Genomic DNA, 15,805 nt, shown 5'->3' on the forward strand with positions numbered 1-15,805 from the left:
CCCNCNNATTCCCATTTTTTGGCCCTGGTGTTCCCCTGTACTGGGGCATATAAAGTTTGCAAGTCCAATGGGCCTCTCTTTCCAGTGATGGCCGACTAGGCCATCTTTTGATACATATGTAGCTNGAGTCAAGAGCTCCGGGGTACTGGTTAGTTCATCATGTTGTTCCAACTATAGGGTTGCAGATCCCTTTAGTTCCTTGGGTACTTTCTCTAGCTCCTCCATTGGGGGCCCTGTGATCCATCCATGAGCTGACTGTGAGCATCAACTTCTGTGTTTGCTAGGCCCCAGCCTAGTCTCACAAGAGACTATGTGATGGGAATGTGAAAGTGTATCTCTCCACAGGGCAGGGCTTCTAAAAGGGTCTGGGAGAGGAAGAACTCAGTCCTATTTAGAGGGAAGGCAACCGAGAGTTTGACCATGCTCTCGTGAGTTTATAGACAGCACAAATTGACTTTATCCCCCACGATTTTATTTTTATGTTGGGGGTATGTGGTCACAAGCCTGGGAGTGTGGACATGGAAGTTCTGGGAAGTGAGTGTGATTGGGGTGCTTTATGTAACAGTTCCAGATCGTCAATAAAAACGTTACTTTAAAACTAATGAAAAAATTCAGATTTAAAAAATATATGTCCAATAAATTAATAGAAGACATTAAATGTTTTATATATAACAGACTAAATGGAAATGGTAGGTATACAAAAACTAGTTTAACTTTCATATTTCATTTTTTATTTTCTCACTAGATTATTTTCTTCATTTACATTTCAAATGCAATCCCCAAAGTCCCCCATACCCTCCCCCCCGCCCTGCTCCCCAACCCACCCACTCTTGCTTCCTGGCTCTGACATTACCCTGTACTGGGGCATATGATCTTCACAAGACCAAGGGTCTCTCCTCCCATTGATGGCAGACTAGGCCATCGTCTGCTACATATGCAACTAAAGGCACAGCTCTGGGGGCTACTAGTTAGTTCATATTGTTGTTCCTACTATAGGGTTGCAGACCCCTTTAGCTCCTTGGGTACTTTCTCTAGCTCCTTCATTGGGGGCCCTGTGTTCCATCCAATAGATGACTGTGAGCATCCACTTCTGTATTTGCCAGGCACTGGCATAGCCTCACAGGAGAGAGCTATATCAGGGTCCTGTCAGCAAAATCTTGCTGGCATATGTAATAGTGTCTGGGTTTGGTGGTGGTATACAGAATGGATCCCCAGGTGGGGCAGTCTCAGTCTCTATATTGTCCTTCCTTCCATCTCAGCTCCAAACTTTGTCTCTGTAACTCCTTCCATGGGTATTTTGTTCCCTGTTCTAAGAAGGAACGAAGTATCCACACTTTGGTGGACACATGCTCCACTATGTTCATAGCAACCTTATTTATAATAGCCAGAAGCTGGAAAGAACTCAGATGTCCCTCAACAGAGGAATGGATAGAGAAAATGTGGTACATTTACACAGTGGAGTACTACTCAGAAATTAAAAATAACGAATTCATGAAATTCTTAGGCAAATGGATGGATCTGGAGGATATCATCCTGAGTGAGGTAACCAAATCACAAAAGAACACACATGATATGTACTCACTGATAAGTGGATATTAGCCCAGAAACTTAGAACACCCAAGATACAATTTGCAAAACACATGAAATTCTTATTTCATTTGTGAAATAAATATCAGGGGTAAATAATACTATTTACATTTAGCATTCTAGACTATTCACTAGAAATTCAGAATAAGATGACATAACTACCTATTTTGTTGACAATTAAAAATATTGACTACCATTTCTCTACAGAAAATAATGTCCTTTACTTTGATTATTCTAATAAACTGCTCAAGCTATTTTGTGTGCTTCAATTTCCTCTAATAGATTTTTCAATAATAAATTTTATACTTTTCCTTAATTATCAGAAGTAAGTACCAAATGAATTCTTGGAGGCAGATTCGTGTTTTAGGAAATGTTACAAAGATTTCCTCTGTAAGTTCAGGCCTTCCTTCCTTTCCTTCCATGTTACCTTTATTGTCTATTTTTAACTGTAAGGTATTGCTCAATGGTCCACTTTTATTTCTACTTCAGTTAAAACAATATTAGAAATCTCAGAAGCCACTATCCCCTCCCTCATCAATCTGTGACTATAGGTGTGTGTGTGTGTGTGATGTAATTTATATGGGTTTGAGTTCTTAATGTTGAGAGTTTGCTAGTAGGTTTTTGAATATAAACAATTCTAAAAATATCACTTCGTATGGTAAGGTAGAATCGGCTCACATTTTTGTTATGGCTAAAGACTTGGTGGTTGTAAATGAAGACCAATGGTTCTAGTGAAAACCGGAAGCTAGCCCAAACTAACATTGCTATACCAATGTCAAATTGCTGTGACTGTCATATGAAGCTGCACACTGACTTCCTTCACACAGGTCAGGAAGATGAGCATCAGGGTCTCTTGGGGGGAATTGATATGGTTCAAGAACAGAAATCCAAAGGCTGAAATTCTCCAACAGAAGAGAAATGATACATAAGATATGGACCATAACTGTTGTGTAAAATAATGTTAGTTTTAGACTTCACACTTAAAACACAAATTCATAATTAAATGGTTACTTTTCTGTGATATTATATTTCATGTTAAAATATCATGACCAAGGCAACTTGTGGAAGAAGGAGTTTATGTTGGCTTATGATTTCAGAAGAATAAGAACCCTTCATGGCAGGGGAGCAGGGCAAGCAAGTAGCATCCCTGGGGGCAGAAACCAGAAGTGAAGAGCTCTCATCTTCAAAATGAAGCATGAAGCAGTGAACAGAACTGAAAGTGGTGGCAGGCTTTTAAAACTTCTGAAATTCTGCCTCCAAGGACATATGTCTTCCAGGAAAGCTGTATCTCATAATCCCTACCCCCCGCCAAAAAAAGAAAAGCACCACAAACTCTAGAACAAGTATTCAACTGCTCCAGCCAAAGAGGGACATCCTCACTCAAATTCCCATGAGGTCCAAGAATCTCATGATATCCCTATAAGAAATTTCCAGGTGTAAGATTCAAATATGTTAAGCTCACACTCAATTCCATGGCTTAAAAATCCCAGTGATATATTAGAGACTATTTATATTCACATCCAAAACTTCAAAACCATGATCATGTGATCATTTTGTATATACAACTGTACGTGAAAGATCTTATTAGACAAGTTGTATGTTTCTAAAAACTCTTTGGTTTCTAGAATCTAAACACTTGATGTAGTGGTATGATACGTTTATGGATACAGCATTAGTTAGTCTTTAATTATCCATATACTTATATTGACTACCTGCCCTGACTCAGAATGTAAGTTATATATTTTTTTCAAGGAAGACATATTATCTCTATACATGAACCTTGTATTTTTCTAAGCAAATAATACTGAGAGAGATGACATTCGACTAAAACCATAAGCACGAATTTATAACAAGCAGGTAATACATGGCAATGATGCTTGCTGTTTGTGGTAGAAGTCTGTGGTTAAAGAAATGAAGGAATGAGGAAAGATATTTCAACTGAGATGATAGACTGAGTAAGCCAGCCAACTTGACAGACATGGTAATTAGAGTGAGTAGGTTTAGCTTTCATATAAAACCATTCCGATTGAACTGAAGAGTCAAGGGAAGATGAATGAAGGCAAGAAAATATAAACATAAAGAAGACTGATGTTCAACATGACTTTTATCATAACTGGGATGAATAAATGTCCTCAACTAAACAGGGAGGACAAAATCATCTAGAATTGTAGATTTGTCAGTCCTGTGAAAACAGAAAGGCTAGAGTTCTATCGTCTGTGCTATCAGGATGGTAAACAGATGGGATTAGGGGCATATGCCTGTGATCCAGTACTTTCAAAGAAGAAGCAAGAGAATCTGAAGACAAAGATCATCCTTGATTAAATACAAGGTTCAAAGACAGCTTGAGCTACATGAGACCCAGTCTTAAATATAATTAGTTAAATGGTGGATCCTGGTATATTCCTGAAAAATTGAAGAGAGAATCAATTTCTTTTGATCAAATGCTCAACTTCTGTTTCATCTATTTTGTCATTCTTATGGTTTGAATGTGAAATGCCCTCCACAGGTTCAGCTGTTTGAACACCTGGTCCCTAGATAGTGGTTTTGGAAGACTGAAGAACTTTTAGGAGGTAGAGTTTTCCTGGAAGAATTGAGTCATTGAGAGAGATTTATGAGCCAGGTTCTAGTTCCTGTGTACTCTCTGATTCCTGACTCAGCTCACTGTATGATCAAACACCTCATATTCTTACTGCCAAGCCCTTCCTGCTATGATGGACTGTATCCTTTCTTAAAACACCAACTAAAACAAACCCTTCCTTCCCTAACGTGCTTCTTGTCAAGTACTTGGCCACAACACCAAGGCAAATGACTCACACATCCATGTTTCTTTGAATCTCCTTCTGTAAAAACGCTATCTACTCTCTGGTAAATTTCTCAAGGCATGTCACATAAAATGAAATAGAAAAGTCAAGTGAAATAGGATGTGTGGAGATTTTATATACATGAAGAGCCATTTGGATCCTTTAAAAGTTATGTTATTTTTATTTAAGTTTATTTAGTGATGTGTAGCTCACCAAATAACATCCAAGTTTTATGATTGGGGGTCTTCTCCATGACATTGCATCTTTATACTATACTTTGCATTTATTTGTTTATGGTCAACGTTGAGAAAATGACAATGAGATTGGAGTAAATAGTCTTGTCTATGAATTTACAGCAAAATCCTCTGCTCATGTTTTCTCTAAAAATTGTTTCTCCACTAATAAATAATACTATTTATTTGTATATTTTAAGTTTTATTTTAACTCTGTCATACAGAGTACAAAGTAGTTTTCTTATATATTTATATTCTAGTTTCTTCAAATGGAATATAGATATTATATGACCAATTCTACTGGTATTTTTCTTGTAATTAAGTTCTTGAAATATTTCCTACTATCCCAAGAATTTTAGAAACTATTTTCTCTTCATTGTATAGTACTTGAAGATTTTTGTATATTTTATTTAGTCAATCTTGAATTTGTTTTGATAATGGTATGCTGGCAGGACCTAGCATTTTCCAAACACCTTTCTAGTGGATACCTTTTGGTTTCTGTTTAGGACCTTTTGACATCTTCACTGGGAAATTTTCCATTCTACCCATGCCTTCACCCGCCATAGCTAATGTCAGAAAGAAACCCCTTCAGAATGCATTTCTGGGATTCACCCCTAAAATCTAGAAACCAAATCATGTCCCCTTCCATGAAGGAAATCTGAAAGTGTTGAACAGGGATCTACCCATGCCAGATAAATAGGAAAAAATATCCTGCAGGGAGTGAATGAAGATCTTTTATGCAGAGAGAGAGAGATGCTGAAATCCAGGAAGGTTGGCAGGCGTTGACACTCCACTGTACTGTTCTAGTATTTCTGAGTCCTGCTGACACTGAAAGCTTCTTTCATTTCAATGCCTTTGCTTTCTTTTTAAAATGATTTATTTAGGCATGTGAGTGCTCTATTTGGATGTGTAGCAACATGACAGAAAAGACAGAAGAGGACATCAGATCCCATTACAGATGGTTGTGAGCCACCATGTGGATGATGGGAGTTGAACTTAGGACTTCTGAATGGATAGCTACTTAACGTCTAAGCCATCTTTCCATCCCTCTCTTTTCTTTTTAAAGGAAAGCATTGCTTTGGTTAAGGTTTGTCTCTATTTTCGAAAGCCAGCTGTGGCCATATTGTGTGTGTGTGTGTGTGTGTGTGTGTGTGTGTGTGCGTTTTGTTTTGTTTATTATGAATCAATTTTATTTTTACTGCTCCCTAAGCTAATAGTCCTTATTAAATGAAGATTTACCTTTTACTTTATATGTTTCTCTTTCCTTTTCTCTTCCTTTCATTTCTTTCTTTCTTCATTCCTTCCTTCCTTTCCTGCATATAGGGAATATTTTCCCTCCTTTAAGATGTGTTCTTTCATATTTTCCTCAGTACAGTTTCAAAGCCTGAACAACAACAACAACAACAACACCCCTGATACTAGGAGGAAAGCCATTTCCATGGGTACCTGGCCATGGGACACAGAAGCTTATGGAATTGATCTGTGAAAGGAAGCTAGACATTTATAAAAAGAGAGACTTAGCAAGGCTTAGAAGATTTAAGCAAAGGAGTTGATTCTGTTGGAGCTCAGAACACCATAATGGCAATAAAAATGTGAATCATAAGTTCTGTATTCACAAGGTTGCAAAAGAGATTGTCAAGTCCATTAGGGATTATATTAGATGCTACTCATGTTATATTGTGGCACGAACTTGTTGACATTGTTTTTTCTAATCTATGAAACTTCCTGAGAAGCTGAGGTTGTGAATGAATTTTGTGCAGAGAATTCAGTGTAACCCAATATTCAGGCTGGAGCATAAATATTACTGGCATCTCTTAGAAACGCTTATAGTACAAATGATTGGCCACAGAAGATGATAAAACTTACACTCTTCCAAGAAAACAATTGGGTATAAATCCTGAAATGAAGAAAGCATGGCTGGTATAGAGACCAGAGACATTAAAGGAAGTCAGATACTTGGCATTGAAGAATAGGAACAATAGCCTGAATGTGTTTTGGAATTATTTAAACTTACCTGTACATCAATGGCTCAAGGGTATGGAGACTTTTATTCTTTTGAAAGACTTTGATTTGAGAAGTAATTTTCAGAGAACAATGTTTACACAGAATGAATGAAGAGAATATTTGCCAGTGTTCTATCACCCAGGCATTTGGAGGCCATAGCAGCCATAATCTAAAAGGCCTGGGTACCACTCAAGCTGTAAGTTGACCTTGCTGATGCTCCTTCCCATAGATGCAAGACTGGGAAGGTCATGGAAACCTATTTGCACATTTCAAAAGGGGTCCTAGTGATGTGTGGTAGGGTCAGAATTCCTGCAAGCAGTCCTTGGGAGGATAGTGTATGATGTATGAGCAAAATAATAATAATAATAATGATAATATAAGAAAACATATATATGGGTTTTACTTTCATGTATGTCTGTGTATCACATGTAGGTAGATTCCCATAGTGTCCAGAGGAAGTCATCAGATTCCCTGTAACTTAAATTAAAAAATGGTTAAGATACAATGTGTTTGCTGGGAATTGAACTGGGTTCTCTGGAAGTGTAGCCAATGTTACTTACTGCTGAACCATCTCATAAGTACTAGGAATTTTTCATATACTTTTTGGCTCTTTAAGCCTTCTGAAGGAAGTGGCGCCACAGATAACTTAGCCATCTTTAAACACTGATTACTTGGGTCTCTTTTCTTTTCTGTCTTGTGGTTTCTTCCATTCTCATATGCGCTGTGGTTTAACTTTTTGTCAGGTGAATAGCTGTTGCTTATTTCTCCTGTCCTCTCCTGTCCTCTGGGTGGCCTCTTGCTGCTCAGATGCTTTGATGGCACCTGCTTTGTTATGTGTGTGTCTGCACATGCTTTTGTTTCTTGCACTTTGCAGATAATTGCTTGTGCTGAGGTCTTGAAAATTGTTCCCCATGTCTTTTCTCTAGTACATTCATCAGAGATTGAGATTTATCTTTAGGTCTGTCACCTGTGTGAAGGGGAATTTGTAGAGGATGAAAGCCGGGAAGGCAGCTGTAATCCTTCATGTCCAGAACTCCAGCTTACCCAGCACCATTGTGCAAAGAGGACATCTTCTCTTCAGAACCAGTTTTAACCACTTTTGTCAAGGACTGCTTGAGGATAGAAACGTGAGTTAATAATTTCTTGAAGATCCACTCTTTGTCCCTGTATTTCCTTTAGACAGGAACAATTCTGGGTTAAAATTTTGGAGATTGGTGGTTGACCCCATTCCTCAATGGGGGGAGGGGGAGATGCCTAACCTCTGAATATGGTCTCAACAGGTTCTCCCTCCCCTTTGTGGGGTATTTCAGCTAATGTTATCCCAGGAGAGCCCTGGGATGGTCTTGCTTTCCTGGCATCTGGGACTTTCTGGTTGCTACCCCCAGTTCCCCATCTCCCATTGCTACACTCCTCTGTTCAATTTCTTGACCCTCTCTACATCTCATCCATCTCCTCCCATACCTGATTCTTCCCTTCTTTTTTGTTTCCCCTTCTAAGTAGGACTGAAGCATCCACTGTTTGGTTTTCCTTCTTCTTGAGCTTCATGTGGTCTGTGAGTTGTATCATGGGCATTCCACACTCTTTTCCTAATATACACTTATCAGTGAGTACATACCATGTGTGTTCTTTGGTGACTGAGTTACCACACTCAGAATGATATTTTCTAGATCCATCCATTTTCCTGTAAATTTCATAAAGTCGTTATTTTTAGTAGTTGGCTAGTACTCCATTGTGTAAATATAGCACGTTTTCTGTATCCATTCCTCAGTTGAGAGACATCTGGGTTGTTTCCAGCTTCTGGCTATTATAAATATGGCTACTATGAACATAGTGGAGCATGTGTCCATATTACATGTTGGCGGATCTTCTGGGTATATGTCCAAGAGTGGTGTAGCTGTGTCCTCAGGTAGTACTATGTTCAGTTTTCTGAGGACCCCCAGACTGATTTCCAGAGTGGTTATACCAACTTGCAATTCTACCAGCAATGGAGGAGCAGAGATTGAAGGAAAGGCCATCCAGAGACTGCCCCACCTGGGGATCCATCCCACATGTAGACACCAAACCTAGACATTATTGCAGATGCCAAGAAGTGCTTGCTGACAAGAGCCTGATATAATTGTCTCCTAAGATTCTCTGCCAGATCTTGATCAATACAGATGTGGATGCTCACAGCCAACTATCAGACTGAGCACAGGGACCCCAATCGGGGAGTTAGGGGAAGGACTGAAGGAGCTGAAGGAGCCTTATTTGGCATCAATGGGAGGGGAGGCCCTTGGTCCTGTGAAGACCTGATGCCCCAGTGTAGAGGAATGCTAGGGCAGTTAGGTAGGAGTGGATGGGTGGGTGGGTGGGGGAGCATCCTCACAGAAGCAGGGGCAGGGTGGAAGGCATTGGGGAGCAAAAGGGGGAAACTTGGAAAGGGGATAACATTTGAAATGTAAATAAATAAAATATCCAACTAAAAAATACAAAATAATAAAATAACTTCTGGTAGGTCAATTCTTTTCCATTGGTCCTTGAGTATACTTTCATGTCAATTTCATGTTCTGTTGGCTTTAGTGACCTCTGTGCCTTGATGTCTCATAGTTAAATGATTACAGTGCTGTTAAGCTACTTAAGATGGGTTTGTTTTGTCTACTTCTATGAGAAAAGCCATTGGTGATTTGGTGAGTGATTGCAATGAATTTTTAGATTCCCTTTGGACACTGTAGACCCTTAACAGTACTAATTGCTCTAAGATGTGGATATAAGGAGTATTTCTCTCTCTGTCTCTGTCTCTGTCTCTGTCTCTCTCTCTGTCTCTCTCTCTCTCTCTTTCTCTCTCTCTTGTTTTTAATAAATTTGCTTCACCAATGTTTCACAATTCTCAGTGTATGCATCTTTTACTTTTACGGATTATCAACTGGATTGCCTTTATAATTTTTTTCAAAAACATATTAGCTATATATTGAAAACAATATTGTGCATTGGTTTTATTATCCTGTAATTTCATTGAATTAATCTATCAGTTTTAATAGTGATTTTGAAGTCTGTAGATTTTTGCTATATAAGGGAAATAATATATGTAAATAAGGATAAGCTCACTGTTCTATTTGGATTTGTATCATATATCTTCCCTTTGCCTGATGCATCCAGATAAAGAGTTAATATTCCATAAGGATGGTGAAAAGGAACAGACACCTTTATCTTATCCTAGATCTTATAGGAAATTCTTGCACCTTTCCAATTTCTATTTGTTTTGGATGTATGTTTACCTTACTAAGGTGAGTCATTTATGTTTAATCTTTTGCTGGGATTTTATTCGAAAGAGATGATAGTTATTAAAACATTTTTGAACTTACGAAGGTAATTGTATAATTTTTAGCCATTATATTAAGGTGAGAATTTATATCTACTGCTTTGTGGTGGTTGGCTGAAATGGTCACGTCACCTCTAGGATGGAATGGGTATGATCATGGTATATAGAAGTTTTTCATTTTTAAAACAAAAATGATACATATATGCATGTGTGTTTGTCTGCATGTGGTTATATGTACATGTGAGTTTCAGATTTCTTGGAGCTCGAGTTTCAGGTAGCTGTATGAGTGCTAGGGAACAAACTCAGGTCTTCGAGAAGAGCAGCCTGTGCTCTTAACCACTGAGCCATCTCTGCTGTTCCAGTGATTTTTTTTTTACACCCTACTGAACTCAATTTTCTAACATATAGTTCTTTTTAAAAAATATTTATATTTTGGGAGGGTGGGGGAGCACCCTCATAGAGGCAGGGGAGGGGATAGGGGGTTTGTGAAGGGGAAAGTGGGAAGGTGGATAACATTTGAAATGAAAATAAATAAAATAACCAATTTTTAAAAAATTATGTTACTGAAACACATTGATCATAGATTCATTTTAACATTGGCCCCATATCTGAGTTTAGCAACAAGGTGGATCTGAAATCATTGATTAACACAGAAAGAGCACCTTCCTTTCAATTCTTTGAAATAGTTTAAACAAGCTTAGTATTCTCTAATACTTTACTGCCTGATGAATTCAGCAGTAAAGCCATCTTGTCTGAGGATTAATTTCATTGCTTGTTATCAGCCTATTCCAGGTACTTTGTGCATGTTGGAGGACTGGTTCACATGTATGTGGAGGTCAAAGATAGATATTGAATATTTTTCTCTATCACATTCTACCTTGCTTTGGTTTTTTTTTTTTTGAGTCTTACACTGTATCTGAAATTTGCCATTTCAGCTAGCCTGACTGGCCCATAAGTTCCCCCTGCCAGAACCTCTTTGTTCCCTGACAACTGATGGTGTTATAGTCTCTTACTGTCATGCCTGCTTTATGAAAGTACTGGGGTCTCAACTCATGTAGTATCTATAAAAAGTTATCTTTTCTAGAACATTCCCTGGTTGTATCTGTGAGGGATAGTCTTGATTGGGTGACTTACGGTGGGAAAACAAATCCACTGTGGATGAGATTCTTCTCTAGGCTGGGATCTTAGACTGTGAAAAAGGAGACAGTGAGCAGAGCAAAACCACTGATGCTCCTTTGCATACTGAATGATGATACAATATCATCAGACAAATGAAGCTTCTGTAATTTTAACTTCCCACAAAGCTAACTTTTACCTTGAAACTGTGAAAGGAACACAACTCCCCCCCCCCCTTAAATTGCTTTTGTTAGAATTTTTATCACAGCAACAGAAAAAAAAAAAAGATACAGGTGCCAATGTTCTCCTCAAACTTAGGAAAGTTTTCTGATATTATTTTGTTGAATGTTATTTTCTAGTCTACTAACCTTTCTTCTTCATGTTGACTATTCAAAAAATGTAAACATTTACTCATTTAATGGAATCGCAAAGGTTTTAAATGCCCTCTTGACATTTTCATTCCCTGTTGTGACACGGACATCCTAAAAGGTCTCTTTTCAATTTCATATATTCTTCCTTTACCTGACCAGGCATTCAACTTCATTTTGAGTTTCATTTTAGTGATTTCAGTAGATTTCTTTTATAACATCTTCTTGCTGAACTCTATTGGTTCTGTTTTAACCATTTAATGTCACTGCCTTGCATCTCATTTGGTTTTTCTTATGATTCTCTGAGCTTTTAAAAGGTACTTATTAGTCATTTTGTCCATATCAGGTTTTGGAATTTATTGTTAGAGTTATAATAATCTCTTAAAGCTATGATAATATCTTCTCTATTTTTGGCATACAAATCTTCTATTTCCTTTAAGGTGTTCATTAACTACAGTTTTGTTTACATGTCTTAAACTCAGTTTGATTATAGAATCCTCAACCAGCAATTTAAATTTTGTCTATTGTCCATGTGCCTATTATTAAATTGGTATATCTTATGGATCATGTGTCTATTGCTTTTACTGTGTACTTTGTATCCAGAATCTCAGGACAACTTTATCTCAAACTAGGCAGCACACTATAGTCTTCCTACCATATTTTAATTTTAATTCATGACTGTCCACACAGAATACACAACAGATCTCAGCAACAAAGATTTGGATATGGACACAATGAAAGATAAAGACCTTTTAAAAACTCAAAGAATGGGGTAAAAGCTTATCAAGATTCAAGACAATGCAGATACCTGGTTAAAGTACTAAAACAATGAGGGACAATAATGTTCAGCAAAGAGAAAAAAAAATATATATATGTATATGTATAAAAAACATGAGGAGAAATCTTAAAAATGACAAACTCAAAATGAAATTGACCTAAGACACACATAATCTGCTGTCTCTGCAGGCAGTGCAAGAGTTCAGCTAGTCTGGTAGTGAGGGCAACTGTAGTGCAGACAACGGGGTGTGTGAGCTACTCAGTCTGCTGCTTGTTCCTACTGTGGGGCTACTGACCTCTATTGAGTGATACAAGATTTTTCTCAAGCACTCTTGGTGGTGCTAACTCTGTTGGCAAGGCCCCCTGACATTGACAGCCCCAGAATGATGAGGGACGAGAAGCATTTGCCTTCTGACCATCAATGGTATGTATGTGTCCAGAGGCTGCATGGGGAGAGACAATGGTAGGAGCCACAGCTTTGTCTCTAGGAGTTCACATCCCATTCCGAGGTCTATGCACAGTTAGAAAACATTCAGGAATAGCAGAGTAAGAACTATGTAGGTGAGGGAGTAGCAATAGCTGACATCCTTTTCTGCAACTGGCTGTGCATGTCAAGGAGTTGAACTATGGCTGATATCAGACAAAATTCTCTTCGGTCTTTTTTTATACTCACACATCTGGAGATTGTGAAACCATTTGAGTTGGCACCTCCTCCACACACACCTGCTTCAACTCTTTAGCTATATAGCATAGGCCTAGAGAGCACAAATACAGGAGCTATGAAGCTGTTTGTGCCTTTAGTATATCCCTGTAGGTGGTACAACAACAATAATTATGATTTTTCCCTGACCTGTATGTGATGGTTTCTTAGACATGGTGATGGTAGAAGGAGCAGAAGCAGCCACGTGGGCACTGCCTTGGCTCTTGATGTGAATACACCCAGTCACAAGACCATGCCCTTGATCTCAGACAGTGTGTGCTCAGATCTCCTCATTCTGAAAGCTAGTTCTATTATTTTCCCTCTATGCTGCTCCCCTTGTCCCTTATGGGGCAGAATAGCAGATCGGACTAGGTAATCACCACTTTGTAAGGCCTAGCTGGATCCATAAGGCAGTCATTTCTCATGCCAGTGAAGTGAAATATCTATGAAATTATGCATCACTTTCCATGCCTTAGAGCAGTATAAGTTATAGCAATAGTTTACTTTTCAAGGTGACTCCTGGCTACAGAACGCTACAGCATACTGGGAGATAGATGATCTGAGCTCCTTTTCTAAATCAGAGCTGTGCAGATCTAGCTAAGTGGACTCCCAACTTTAAAGCATTTGTAATCATGGAGTTTCATCCTTACTCCAGTGAAAGGAGAAACTTCTCTTCCATGGTCTGAGTTCAGTGGCCAATGCCTGAGTGTTTTCTGTGTTGCTGTTCCAAGTCTTTAAATTCATGAGGTTATGGCCAGTCTTATTTTGTTTTCTACTGTTCTCCCATGGTCACTCACCTCAAAATGCAGTTCAGTACTCATTGCCTCAATTCTCCTCTGTGGAGAAAGTTAGTGATGGGCTCCTAGATCTTAGCAACATCAATCCAGATTCTTTCCTGCAGATATTCTTCATAAATTGAAAATAATCATAGTTGTAGATGCGCAAGAGGAATTGTCAGATAAATGATAGTGCACAGAGTGAGGTAGGTCTAGAAAGATATACAAATAATATTCCAGTCAAGACACAACCTTACTTTACCTTTAAATAGGAGAGATTGAAGCACCTCTAGGAAACAATCAATGGTTTAGATATGTAGTACTTAAGGTCATTGCTGGTCTCAGTGTAACAACATGACAAGACCCTGTCAATCTACCTGCAGAACATGATCACACAAAATAAATGATAGAAATTTTGGAACTGCTTTATCTAAAGTTTCAAGACTACACATAAGTACTGAAGAAGAGTTAGATACTATGCCTAGGAATGACAGTAAGTTGGTCATTCTACTTCCCTTCAAACTGAATTCTTTCCAACAATTTAAAGGACATCGAAGGCATAGTCCTTACAAAGTCTTTAGTGTAGAAAGGGCATATCCAGCCCTCACCCAAATGCCTCCACTATGGGAATGCAATCCCAGATTAAGAAACTCAATTTAGTTCTTGTTTTTCCCAAGTCAAACTTAGAAAATATTAACTCGTTTCCTTCCTTTCTTCATTGATCATAGAGCTGTCTTCTCCCTGAGTCAATAACTTGAGTTTTCTCTCTGTATATATGCCACAGAATGACTCTGTATAGAGAACTCTTCCTTTTAAAAAAATTAATTAACACTGTCAAGCCATGAAACATAATTTCCTTTCAATAGATCTTCCACATTGGGGGTGGGTGCCAAAAATACAGAAGGAAAGAAAAATGGGAGAAAGAAGGGAAAAGCTGCCTTTTGAGAACTTCATATATTTATATCACTTTGTTTTTCCTTCACACAGGGGAAATAACAAGAGGTCCTCTGATGAATGTTGCTGATCGCCATGGTTACGGTTCTGAGATGCAGCAAAGAGCAATTATGGTGGTAGAGAAGAAGGAAATGCACCTCTTTGTCAGAATTTCATAGCAGCTGTAACAACATGAGAGCACCCAAATGAATGCAGAATAACTGAAATATTGTGACATGTTAAATGCCAGCACATTAAAAAATTGTATTTCAATGTCACATTATTTAAAACGACAGGAAGCATTAATTCCTGGAGGCACCAGGGAGTTACTTAGAAGAGTCAGGGTGGGGGAATGGAAACCAACATCCACATGGGGTGGAGACTTCCACACTGTGTATAAAAATATGCTGTCAAGTGGAAGGAAAAATAGCAAAGTCAAATAGTCAAAGGGAAGCAAATTCGACCTGATATTTGGGTCATTACCTTTGGTTGAGCTTATCGCCCAAGACCATTCCAGAGTTGGCCAATCTAGGCTCTTCTGTATACTGTGAACCACAAAGTTTGCTTTAATGAAGATTTCCTGATAGGGAAAAATATTCCATTTTAGATGACAGAACCAAGGTAGACATGCCAACTAATTATGTCAGGAGTGTTTCCTGCTGTATTTGAAGATGAAGTCTTCTGTTGTTAGATGCCTGGGGACTGCTGTGAGTTGTGATTCAGCTTGGGTAGCTCAGATGTCTCTATTAACATGTGGGTGACATAGGATACCATTTTGAAAACATCCAGGAAGTTCTAGTTCTCCAACCCAGTAGTTTAGATATATCATTCTGCCTGGGGCAAAAAAAAAAAAATGAAGTTGCTACAAGATATCTGAGTTATGAAGCGGGCCTCCCTGTTCAGATGCTCTATTTGCTTTATCCTCTATAGGGACACGTGATTACCTCACAGCTAAAATACTGTCATAAAAACAGATTCAAAAACTAACTGTGAGCAAGGCCTCACATTATCAGGGAATTACGGTGTTTCTTCTAAACAGTACATTGTGCGTGCCCCAGTAGTTTCTCACACTATGCACTCCACTAGAAGACGACTGTCAATCAGAATACCATGAAATAATCCTTTCAGGAAAAAAAAAACATTTCTAAATGCTATTTCTTTCTTTTATATATATATTTTTTAATTAGGTATTTTCCTCATTTACATTTCCAA

The 15,805-nt window shown here is 38.3% G+C and overlaps 1 long non-coding RNA gene across 1 annotated transcript in view; it reads left to right on the forward strand.

Moving 5' to 3' along the window:
* The window catches only part of LOC110299409, a 37,740-nt gene extending 22,904 nt beyond the window's left edge, over positions 1-14,836 (forward strand). Inside the window, exon 3 of the long non-coding RNA XR_003837226.1 lies at positions 14,648-14,836. This is a non-coding gene — a long non-coding RNA (uncharacterized LOC110299409). The remainder of the gene's footprint in view (positions 1-14,647) is intronic.
* Positions 14,837-15,805: the final 969 nt, after the last annotated feature.

Source organism: Mus caroli, chromosome 7 (assembly GCF_900094665.2).
Source record: "Mus caroli chromosome 7, CAROLI_EIJ_v1.1, whole genome shotgun sequence".
Lineage (NCBI taxonomy): Eukaryota > Metazoa > Chordata > Mammalia > Rodentia > Muridae > Mus > Mus caroli.